The 11,679-nt window shown below is 38.3% G+C and overlaps 1 long non-coding RNA gene across 2 annotated transcripts; it reads right to left on the reverse strand.

The window, feature by feature from the left end:
• Nucleotides 1–105: 105 nt before the first annotated feature.
• LOC112959663 lies at nt 106–9,922 on the reverse strand. Of its 2 annotated transcripts, none has more exons than XR_003251644.1 (3): nt 9,518–9,922; nt 6,432–6,545; nt 106–251 (listed from the first exon to the last, which is right to left on the reverse strand). It is a non-coding gene; the product is annotated as an uncharacterized LOC112959663 (long non-coding RNA). The 2 variants fall into 2 exon arrangements; XR_003251645.1 differs by lacking the exon at nt 106–251 and adding an exon at nt 961–1,010.
• Between the last annotated feature and the right edge of the window lie 1,757 nt (nt 9,923–11,679).

Raw genomic sequence — 11,679 nt, forward strand, 5'->3', positions numbered from 1 at the left:
TGAGAACAGAAGCAGGCCTTTGGGGGTGGCTGAAGGAAGCTTTTACACCTGGTTGCCATAACCATCTGAATGGTGCTAGGCGTTGTTGACTTCTCACCCTAAAGCAACTGGAAAAAAAGATGGATGGACGTAGAGGGTCATCAGCTTCTGGTCTCATCATGATGGTCAGCAGCGGTCTGGCTTTGCTTGCTCGAAGTTCAGTGTTGAGCATGGGCAGCAACACATGCTGTTTCTTGCTTCAGAGTTGGCAGCTGCTTAGAGAAGAGCTACGTCACAAAGTGCCCAAGCAAACTGAAACGTCCTCTGAAGGATCACATCATAACAAAACCTTTGGATTTCACCAATACCTAAATTCAAAAATACTTCTCTTTGTAACGCCTGAACTTACTTTCTACAGGGGAGACTAATTTCATTTTCTGAACAAGCCGTTATTACTACATTTTCACTCTCTGAACAAACATCACTATTAACAGTTAAAAATAGATGTAATTGAGGATTAAAGACTCCATCAGCCGAAGTCAGCCTGAACATGAGCAGAGCAAACGACAGCTCTGTTGCAGTTTGTGCAGTGATTTACACAGAGGGCTCGGCAAACACAGTCTAATATCTATACAAAGTGCATAACTGTGGTAGGGAAGTGCCGGGACCAATGGGAAGCTCATGCACAGAGCTCTGGAAATAAAACAAGAGCTGGTAACTAAAACGGGAGGTCACAGCCCTGCTGTGAACCCTGCTGAGGTTCCCTTGTTGACTCTGTGGCAGCAAATAACAGATCAATTAAACTCAGAACATAACRGATAGGATGCATTATTCCTACGGTTACACAAATTATGTTGATATACTTAAAAGAATGTAAATAAAAGCAAGATAAGATACCTTCTGTCTCCAAAGAAATGAAGCAGAATTAAGTATTTGATTAGACTGCTGTCCCTGTGTGTTTGATTCAGCCGTTGTGCCATATGAAGAAGACCTCATGCACAAGCGCAATGATAGTAACTCTCAAGGGTGCCCTATTAATGAATGATGAATGAATATTATTATTAGAAGCAAAATGTGACAGTAGAGTGTAAAAGTGGAACTCTAGTGGTTCTCTTCAGCTTTCTGATTGCAACTGGAGTAGTTTTGATGTGGCTTTTTGTTAGCATCTAASCAGCTTTTTCTATGTGCAGTGTCTACAGTTAAAATTTATAAGAGCACAATTCAGAGTAATGTATTCAACAGTCAAAAAGATGCAAGAGAGGTTTATCTGCYCACAAAACTAACACTTTTAAGGCACGTGAACAGTTTTATTTTTGCATTGCAGCTGTATTCTGCAATAACTGCGTTGTACCARTGTGCATACTGCAAAGAGCACATCACATTACAGGGAGGTATGGATGGATATTATCTAATCCCTAATTTAGCAAGGCAATTAAACCTCTGTTTTGTACACAGACTATAATCTATACACAGCAAAACATTTGTATATGTTTTGAACAATATGCATGTGCTCACATCTCATTGGTTACAACAGGACATGTTCTGCAACTGCATGCTGAATATTTTTTTGAAGGTAGTTCTGTAATAGAATACTAGAATACTGTAATAGAAAACTAACAGTTTTTAAAAACTGTTATTTTTAAGAATTAGTTTTGCAGCAGTAGGTTATACACACACGTTCCTTAGTTTCGTGTGATTTGACAAGGTTTTACACRTGTTAACAAGAAAGAGCTAGAAGTTGGTTATACTTCTGAAACAAATAATTTTAGCCTAGGACAAAAGTATTATTTTAAACACCTTGCTAGACTTGAGTTCTTCAATCCATGATGTAACTACCTAAATAAAAGTGGTCTAAAATTCAGAAGACCGTAGCGTGTATATTGTGTTCTGCTCAAGTACCTTTAGCGAACCCTTTACCAGTTTGTTACCTGTGTTTCTCTGTTCCATTACAGCTGGAAACTCAGGAATGGAAAAACTAGGGCAGAGCTGGTCRCCAATAGGTACTGGTTGCATACAGTGAACTGTAAACACTGAAATGTAGGTTGGATGGTTAAGGATGGGGTGTGCAAGTGATACCCATGCAGATAGGCAGGGCTTAGGGAGGAGCGTGCTCAGGCCTCCTGCTTTGTGTGGGCAATGGCTCCATCTTTTCTTGGCTCCAGCTTTGCCAAAAAATTTGCCATTTTTTCCGACCTTTCCCTGATCTAAGTTACACAAGCACGTTTGAAGACTTCTGTTTTTCTCTTTTCACTGAACCTGAATCAACCAGATTCTGGCAGGTCTGACTACCCAGCACTTTTATGAAGAGAACTGCAGTATAAAATAAGTTTTTGTGAATTTATGGGTGAAGAGCTTCCTCTTCGAATGTTCACGAGGGGGCCTCCGATGACTTGATGCCAGCCCTGGGGATAACACTGTGAAGACACAGTTATTTTCCAATGATTTGTGATGCAATTTCTTTGATCCACATTGTGGTAAATAAAACTCTGGTGCAATTTGYTGAGATTATCTCAGTGTCTGTGTAAAATATAAATTTGAAAAATTTATTCTCTTCTTTCACTAAATTATTTATGGAGATACAGGAACATTAAAATGAATAGCTGGTAAGTAGAGCAGCTCTGCATTCCCTTCTCCTGTATTTCCTCTTCCAGTTTGAGTGCAACAGAACAGCTTCTAAGGAGAAAAGCTCTTTGTTTAGATTAGGAAAATGAAATTTTAGAGTGAGCCTATCAGAAAATGAGTGCAAATGAAGTAAGGCCAATTTTGACTCAGTGCTCACGCTTTAGGGCTACCTGTGCCATGTGTTGCTTGAAGAGGAGACACGCAAACATACAAAGACAGCCCCACATAAATGTAACCAAAAAGATGTCTTACATAAACCTGTCTGGTTAGACAGTGGATATTTACTTTCTGTAGTTTTTATTTTATATCTCTTTTAACTACAAAAATTTTATTTAAGAAAATGGTCTCTCTTCCATAATAAAATTTATTGGATAAAGAAAAATTTACTAAGTAACAGACACCCATTCAAAACCTTTTCAATGCAGAGGGATCATTTTGTTTAGGCATGGATGTGTTTAGACATGGTGCAATTCTGTCCTCTCTACATCAGTGATTTTTTTCCTACTGCTTTAAAGAGCAGGAGTTCTCTGCATCAGAATTAGCTTCTTGTTAGACTCTCAGAGTATTAAACCCCTTAAACCCCTGCATTCCTGCTGCCCTAATCTCTTCTTATTTCTGCTTTCAGCATGTTGCTCAATCTTCATGTTTTTTTTTTTTTTATGGTTAGCACCGTTTCCCTGCCTCCTTTCTTTGGGCTGTTTAAAGAGAGAGGATGGAAGGAGGTCTGCCCATCTTGCTTCATTCAAATTCTCCTTCCTTTCACTTTCTCCTTGCATCCATTTCATTTCAGGCTATTCATTAATTTTTTCAGTGAGTGCTCACATCTGTTTAAACCTTGGCTTTGTAAATGTAAGGCAGCTCTAAAYAGGGTAAATTGAAATAGGGTAAATTGATGTCTTCTATCTATTTTGAAAGCAGTGAATGAAACTGTTCTGATGTGATGATCCTGCCTTCCCGAGCGATAAAARGTAAATAAACAAAGTCACTTTTATTCCAAACTAAGCTACACCTAGAGCAGTAAATGACGCAGGGCCAAGGCATGGGCTCTTGTGCTGGCCCGTGGTCACCTTTGCTTTTAAACTCTCACCCTGGTTCACAGTCTGGTTTTGGTCCATGCCAGAGCACACTCTCCTAAGGCATTTGGTTACAGACACGAGCCAGGACAGACCAGTTGGCCTCAAGGAAAAGTCCATAGGGTGTCTTATTTACTAGCAGAAGTATAGCTAGGAGAGCTAAAAAAAAGGTAAACAAAACCCCTGACAACAGAGCATCACCGAGAAATACAGAATAGTGATATAAAAATACACAATGGCAAGACAGTTGCTGGAGAGCCAGCCAGAACAAATACAGGAGGCATCTACAAACACAAAGGGAGATGACTCTTGGCCATGGACTTTTGTAGCCTCTCTTGGGATGGATTTTATTAAGATAAAAAGCTCCAGCACTTTTCTGCTCTCTGCCCAGTGTGATGGAGGTGTTTCTGGCTGTAAAACTGCAGTAATCCCAGCCGCTTGCAGCTCCACTTGACCCTGCTCTTCTTCCAAGTTTTACACCCATGACTTCCCATGACATCCATAACTTCAATGATATTATAGACTGCTTGGCTTTGCTTTGGCTTGCAAAGTGCTTTCAATGCTTTTAGTGACACCTACACTAACTCCTGCTTAAAAGAAGCATGTTGCTTTTTAAGGGACAATGTTGGCCTCCAGTCAGAAAGCTCCTGCGCATCAGATCTCCCTCTAAGCCCTAATGGGAGATTTAAGTGAGTCTTAAGTGTTCCACATGTTTTATGGAGGTCCTTTCCATAAGGGCAAAATTTATTTTAAAGTTAAGTTTTAAATCAACATTGACCACCTGAGCTCTGCTTATTCCTTCAGACAACGTTTCAACTTCTCTGTTTATTGGCATGAAAAGCACTTTTAGCCAGAGCAATTTAAAAGAGAAATCCACAAAAACTCCTGTTTTCCTTTTTTTGTTGTTGTTGTTATTTTTTGGGTTTTTTTTTTTTTTTTTTTTGGCAAGAGATGGGAAATTTATATGAAGATAAGGTTTGTTTACTATGGTGTGACAGAACCTAGAGTATTTAAGTCATATTATCCATTTGGTTTGATAACATACTGTCTTTTGTTTACATTAAGGGTATGACTAAACCACCTGTGTTTATATAAATGCCAAAAATAAAGAACCTGCCAGGTGTATTGAAGAAAATTTCATCTGACAGCGCAATCTTGCTGATGTGACAGTACTGCTATGTAATTCTTCATGATTGTTTACACAAAATATTAGTAGGAGTCAAGACACAAATACCTGAAAGACTTACAGAACTAACTATAGGCAAAGGCTAGATCATATATGAACATACATGTCCTATGAATATATCATATCTGAGAGAAAAAAAAGCATATATTTCATATAATCTTTCTCTTAAAAAAAAACTTTCCTGTTTTATTGATATGATTGATAAATCCCTTGTGATGGTGAAGAAGAAATTGTTGTCACTCTTTACATTCTGATTCTTAGATCCCTGTTCTATGTGTTGTCCTGGCCTGGATTTCAAGGTCACCCAGGTCAATGGAAAGATGTTTGCAGCCATTCCCAGGTCTATAAAAATGTCTAACAATATTCATTCAATTTAAATCTGTTGTAATACATAAAAAAAAAAAAAAAAAATTGTCTGATTTGTCTCCATGTGAGCTCTCTCTTGGCACTAGCACTGAGAGGACAACTCATGCAAGGAACTAGTGAAAACTTCCTCTGGGCAACATTTGCTATTAAAAGAAGCACAGGTGTAGGACAAGAAGGTGGTATCTAAAAATAAGTTGATTTAGAGGAGATTTGGCAACTTGAATGGCCTATTATTGTCAACAGAAATAAACTCCACTGTGGGGGTGAGGAGGGAACATCAATTAGGATACTGCTCTGAATCCTGAATGGAAAGATTTTCTTTCCCTCCATCACCTTACCAGGGATCCAGTCCTTTAGAAGCTGCTAGCCTAGGACAGAATCAGGTATCAGAAATCTTACACAGTCCCCAAATTATTACAGGTTCAAATTATTACTTTTTTTTTTCTATCTATTTCTACCTATTTCTGTCTATATATATTTCTATCTATTATCTAGTATTTTCTTTGTTATTAAGAGTATAATACTCTTTGGACAGGTGCATCTTTTCTAGCCAGTTAGTTTCCCCTTAATTTTCATGCCGTTTTTTTAACAGAGCACTAAATTAATGTAACATTCCTGTTTACTTCCTTTGTACACTCATATTATCAGTGTATTCCRATACAAATCCAGGAATGGGGCTTGATCACTAACTCAGCACCCTCTGCTGGCCTTCCCACAGCAAAACACAAAGCATCAGGCAATCTTCATATAAACAATGGTTTTTAAGGAAAAAAAAATGTTTCTGGTGATAAATATTTCACTATTGAAACATAAATTATGAGGAAAATCAGCTTTAGTGCCATAAACTGATCATGAGCGGTGTTTTTTAATGAACTCAAGAAAATAATTGCATAATCAAGCATGTGAACGTGTGGAATTTCTCAGGCAAAAAGTCAAAAAGTGAACGTGGCCTGAGAAGCTGATCATGGTCTGAACTGGTTCTTAGCAGAGCCCCGTGGTTGGCATTTTAATGAATATATTATGTAAGAAGCTCTAAGAGCATATCATACTGTGACTTATTTTCTCTATGTAAATTTACTAAAGCAATGTGTTATTGGTAGTAGYCCTGCCAGACAGTATGTGTTTTAAGAAGATAAAGAAGTAGGGCAATATAGTGGTTAGATACTCACTTCCATTCCAACAATAAAGGAAAAGAGAGAGCTGACCTTATTATTCGTTTCAGACAATCCCTGGGTGTTGGAGAGGTGAATCGGAGCGGCATGCTTGCCCAGCCAGTCGCAGGACTGGACGTGCTGGGGGTGTTCTCCATCAGTCCATTTCTGGTAATTGAAAACAGGATATAAATTGGCCTAAATAAGTACCAAAATCTAAAATATATATCTAAAYATTTTTTGTATTATACAATAGTTTCCATGGGGAGACTGTTGCTGTCTTCATTTACCTAACAAAAGGATATAGAGAAGACAGAGCCAGACTCTTCTCCRAGGTTCGCAGTAATAAGACAAGGAACAACACACAGGAATGTTATTTCCTGTGTTATAACACAGGAAATTCCAATTAGCAAATTCTGAATTGAGAAAAGGAARGATTGTGGGGTGCACGCTCAAGCACTGGTGTAGATACCACAGGTGCTGCGSAATCTCCATCCTTGGAGGAATTGAAAACTCAGGTGGACAAAGAGTGGAGCAACCCATCTAGCTGGAGCAGCTTTGAGTAGGGGGTTGCACTAGAAGGTCTCCAGAGGTCCCTTCCAACTAAAATTAGTTTGTGATAAATATCTGCTGTACCATTAATCCAGCTTAAACTGGTGAAAGYCACCTTAACAGCACTAATGCTTTGCCCAAGTAAGTTTAAGAAAAATAAAGGCACTGAAGTCAATGGGACTGCTTAGTTTGCCTGGAAAAGGTATAAGGCCAACTCTCAAGATTCATTTTCAGAAATGGTCCTGAATTTTTATTTCTGTAGATAATGTTATAAATTGCATGAAGTTCTTTATTTTTTTTTTTACCTTTGGGTCTCTCAGGAGGTTGTCTCTGTAGCTAGATGAACTGGAAGCATTTCACAGCCATTATCTTTAAATATTCACCAATTCAGCACAGAGAATCAGCAGCAGGATGAAGTGTTTGCTCCGTGCTCTGAAGGAATGTTACTTTGTGCTTCAACTTGCACTTGCAGGAAAATCCCTATTTGCCGTTATTGGTAAGGAGCTTTTCATCCAACTTGGATTCCGTTCAAGTCCACCACTACTTCAATGCTGAGACACTGTCTATATTAATTGAAATTTATGTCACAGATTGACAATCTTGTGACCTTAGAAGAGTGAGCTAATGATTCCAATCCAGGTTTCAGCAGATTGCTGTGAACAAAGCTTTGCTTTTTTTTATCTCATTTATCTCGTCTTTATAAGACCAGCTTTTTTTTCTCTTTTTTAATCTTATCTTTTGCAAAGGAGTGTATTATTTTTTTGAACATATAGCAGAGTAAACTAATACAAGACAGCAAATAGAATACAATACTGTAAATGTCAGGTACTAGCCAATTATTTTGCATACTCCTATAAAGGTAAAAGAATACAGCAAATGAATAYGTGCTATATCCCTCAGGGTGCACATCCACTGGAATAACTGAGCTTTCCTGAGAARGAAGAACAACTTTGTTTCAGGTGGAGATTCAGATTATCTCCAAMATATCCATAATTTGAGTAATGATAAGATATGAAGCTGCAGCACATTACCTGCAGTAGACTTGTTAAGAATTTTACAAAAGAATATATGCTAGTGTGTCCTGGAATATGAGATYTTCTGTCTCTGATAGGTTCCTCCTTGTGATAATACAAGCTTGAACTGCACAACAGAGGTTTTTTTTTTTTTTAATAATAGCCCATATTGCTCTGTTAATGGTCTTTGCTCCATCCCAAAATAAACATGACACTGCTGGGAGGAGGGTGCACAGGAGGGAGTTGTCATAAAAATGCTAAAGATCCAAATTACTCATAGCTTTTTTCACTTCCGTAAGAAAACACCCGTATATATATTTGATCTCGTAACCATTTTTATTTATTGTGTTCCTTATGCCAAAACACATGAGCAATGCCTTTATTTCTTACATCAGTCATACCACAGCAAAACTTCACATAAACTTCAATAATATCACTTAAAAAGGATGTTAGTGGCAAAATCCACTTCTAGGATAGGAGTATTTTTTAAATCTCGGGTGAACTATTCAAAATCCTTCTGATTTCCCAACTCTCAAAACACTGAGATATTTAAACTGTCACATTTTGGTTTTAGGTTATCTCTGCTGTATTTTAACTATCTAATTGACAACAAAAAATGATCACCTTATCTGTGTCTCAGCTGACAGGCTTGTTAAAAGAGACAGATGTTGGAACAATTCATGAGAACAAATGCACGAAATAAATGGTTTTACAAAGAAGTCAACTACATCCAGCTATTCAAAGAAGAAAAGGAATTGTAACACAAAAAAAAATGGAGCTTAACAAATACAAATCTTGCCCCTCCACCAGAACTGATCTTCCTATCTAAAAATTTTACTCTTTATCAAATTTTGGAATCTCTTGCTTAAGTGTTAATAAAGTCTGAGAGTATCATAAGACCTTTGATGACTCGGTATGAAGTACTTGTATGCATCAATTGTCTGCCATGTAATTTTAGCTGTGATTGCTAAGTTAATTTTTAGGCTAAACAAATGACAACTATAGGCAGGCTTATTAAAATTGGCTGAGATACCAGCCGTTTTTACAACATGCTAGAGACTAAGGGTTTGATCCTGCAACACTGAGGTCAATGGGAGCTTTGTCCCTGGCTTCAGTGAGGACAGAGGCCTCCATGCACAGACTACTAATAGCAAACAGCAAATGAAAACAGCAACTCACATATACACCCGCATTTTTAGAACAGAAGAACTATCCCATGAATGAAATAAACTCTAAAGCGCAGCTGATGAAGTATTCTGGTTGTTCTGTGCTTCACTGTTTTGTAGCAAAAAAAAAAATCTGAAAAGAATGAAACTTTCAGGAATTAAATACACAAGACTGAAAACATTCACCATTGATAGAAGAAGGTTCATCTATCAGGAAAAAGCATCCCCTTCAAATCCGAAAGAATTGTACAAAGGTATCTKTGCTTGTGTCCTGCCCTGCATGAATTCAAGCCAGCCCTTACAGTACCTCAGACTAGTCCGAGTTTGTTCCTAAAACTGTTCTCCAGTTTCTGTGCTGAAGGGTGATGCAGATGACCCCAGTAAGTCTGTCTACATCATACCAACGTACCTGGTTGATAGCAGAGCAACAGCAGTGCGTCATACCAAAACTTCTTCTGATTTGTTGTTATTTTATATAACAGGTTCTGGTCTTCTAGCAGGCTTTTCTCAGATTGTAAGATTATAAAGAGAGAAAAAAATACAGAAGTATTTAAAAGATCAATTAATGCTTTTATTGACATTCCAGTTAATGCTTTTATTGACATTCTTATCTAATTCCTCTGTTTCAGGTAAAATGCAAAGTCTTGACCATCAGTCTTCACTGCCATTTTGCTACAGATAGAAGGAACCAGATGAAACAAAGGAGATGTGCATGAGCTGTGAAAACCTTCCTGATAAACTGCATTTACCCTCCTGAGTTGCCTGAATTTGTAATCTTACCTTTGTGTCTTGGCTTAAACTTTGAAAGTTTGGAAAAATGGGAGGGAGTCATGGTTTTCTCCATATTTCGCACACAAAGAAAGCTCTATGACAAACAACTTTATTATTGTCRACAGAAACAAGCGTTGCTTGTATTGTGAATTTCAAGAATGCAGGACCTTTATGTATCACATTATTCAAAACCCTGAAGTCCTTGTGAAGTCTTTCAGGTGAATTTGGGTCCGGGATACACCCCAGGTGTGCACTTTTGGTGACCGAAGCATCGTGTGACTATTAATCAGTGGCACTTTATGGAGTTCCCAATAGCACTGCTGTCTGAGCAGACTGTCATCACAGCGGGTGTTGCAGCAACAGCACCAAGAAGCCTGAGAGCCGGCAACAGTCACCCAGCTGGTTCTTAGGTTCCCCAGAAGGTTCCTGCTGGTGACTTGGTGGCACAGGGCACAGGGAGTTCACCAGCCAAGCATAAAGTGCTAGCAAGTTCACCAGCCAAGCATAAAGTGCTAGCAAGTTCAAATTACAGGCCACACATATCATTAACTTGAAGCTTTATATTTGATACCCTCTATGCACCATCGATGGGATTCATCTTATTTAACTTCAGCCATCTAAAAGATAAGTGTCCAGTCCAAGCTGTCTTTCACCTTCTTCTGTAGCCAGAGAAACTATAGGTGACAAAGCATCATCTCCAGGAGGTAACTCATCCAACCTGCTTTAGATACYAATTACCAATGAATAATGATTATCTGAAGGTGCTTGTCTCTCTCCACTGGACAATTAGCTTGACTCCATGCCTACCATTTAGAAGCRTATTGCAAGGTGATACAAATCTCATGGACAGAAGCTGATGGAAACTGTTTCCAGGGACAGYGCACAACCACAGACTGTATCCAAGGCCCTATGATGGGGCTGGCTCAATTTCCTGAACTACTCAGTCTGCAATGATGCACCAAAACAAGGATTTTCCAAAGCATTCTCCAAAGATACAACTCTGAGTGCCGCAGAAAAACAACAGCCTTGGGAAAGTGAAACATTGAAAAGGACATGGTTGGCCCTATGGCTCTAGGTACAGCCATTCTGGGACGACACGAATATTTCTACATAATTTGAAGATACGGCCCTTCCCCGAGATGCAGAAAGGCTATTTTAGAGCTATGTGAAAGCAGGCAAATCCTTTACTGCTAACTACTTTCTTGTCTTAAACTGCAAATAAATATTTCTTGCTAGATTGATGGATCTTACAGGACCCAAGATGCTTTTTGCCTTATAATAGGATTGAGAACAAACAGCCAGTTTACCAGCTTTTTAGGCTACAGAGTAACTTCAAATATATTATTTTCTACTTATGTCAAGTATTAGTAGAAGACTGTCAGGGAAAAAGAGAAGATAACTAAGGAAACCTGAACCAAAAAGGCTCTGCTTGTACAGACCTTTTGAATACACTACATGTGAAACACTGAAAGAAGCAAAGCTTGTTCACTTATGGATCAAGAAACATAAATCATGCAACCCTATAGTTATATTTGTACTGGATGTTCCCTCTTAATGAACACACAAAATTTTGATACCTCAGGCTCCACTTGTATAAGAAGTTTAACCAACGCACCCATTTTATTAAATCTGAAAGGAACAGTAGATAATATCAATGCACAGAGTAAATAATATCAATGCACAGAAATAACAGCTGACTCCTACAGAATGAAATGGCCACTATGATGGAAAGTGGTTCCAAAATGCAGTTAAATTGCCACGAGATCCCAGTACTAAGTGCACTCCTTTTTCTTTTCTTTT

Source organism: Nothoprocta perdicaria, unplaced genomic scaffold (assembly GCF_003342845.1).
Source record: "Nothoprocta perdicaria isolate Ctin4 unplaced genomic scaffold, notPer1 scaffold_118, whole genome shotgun sequence".
NCBI classification, from domain to species: domain Eukaryota; kingdom Metazoa; phylum Chordata; class Aves; order Tinamiformes; family Tinamidae; genus Nothoprocta; species Nothoprocta perdicaria.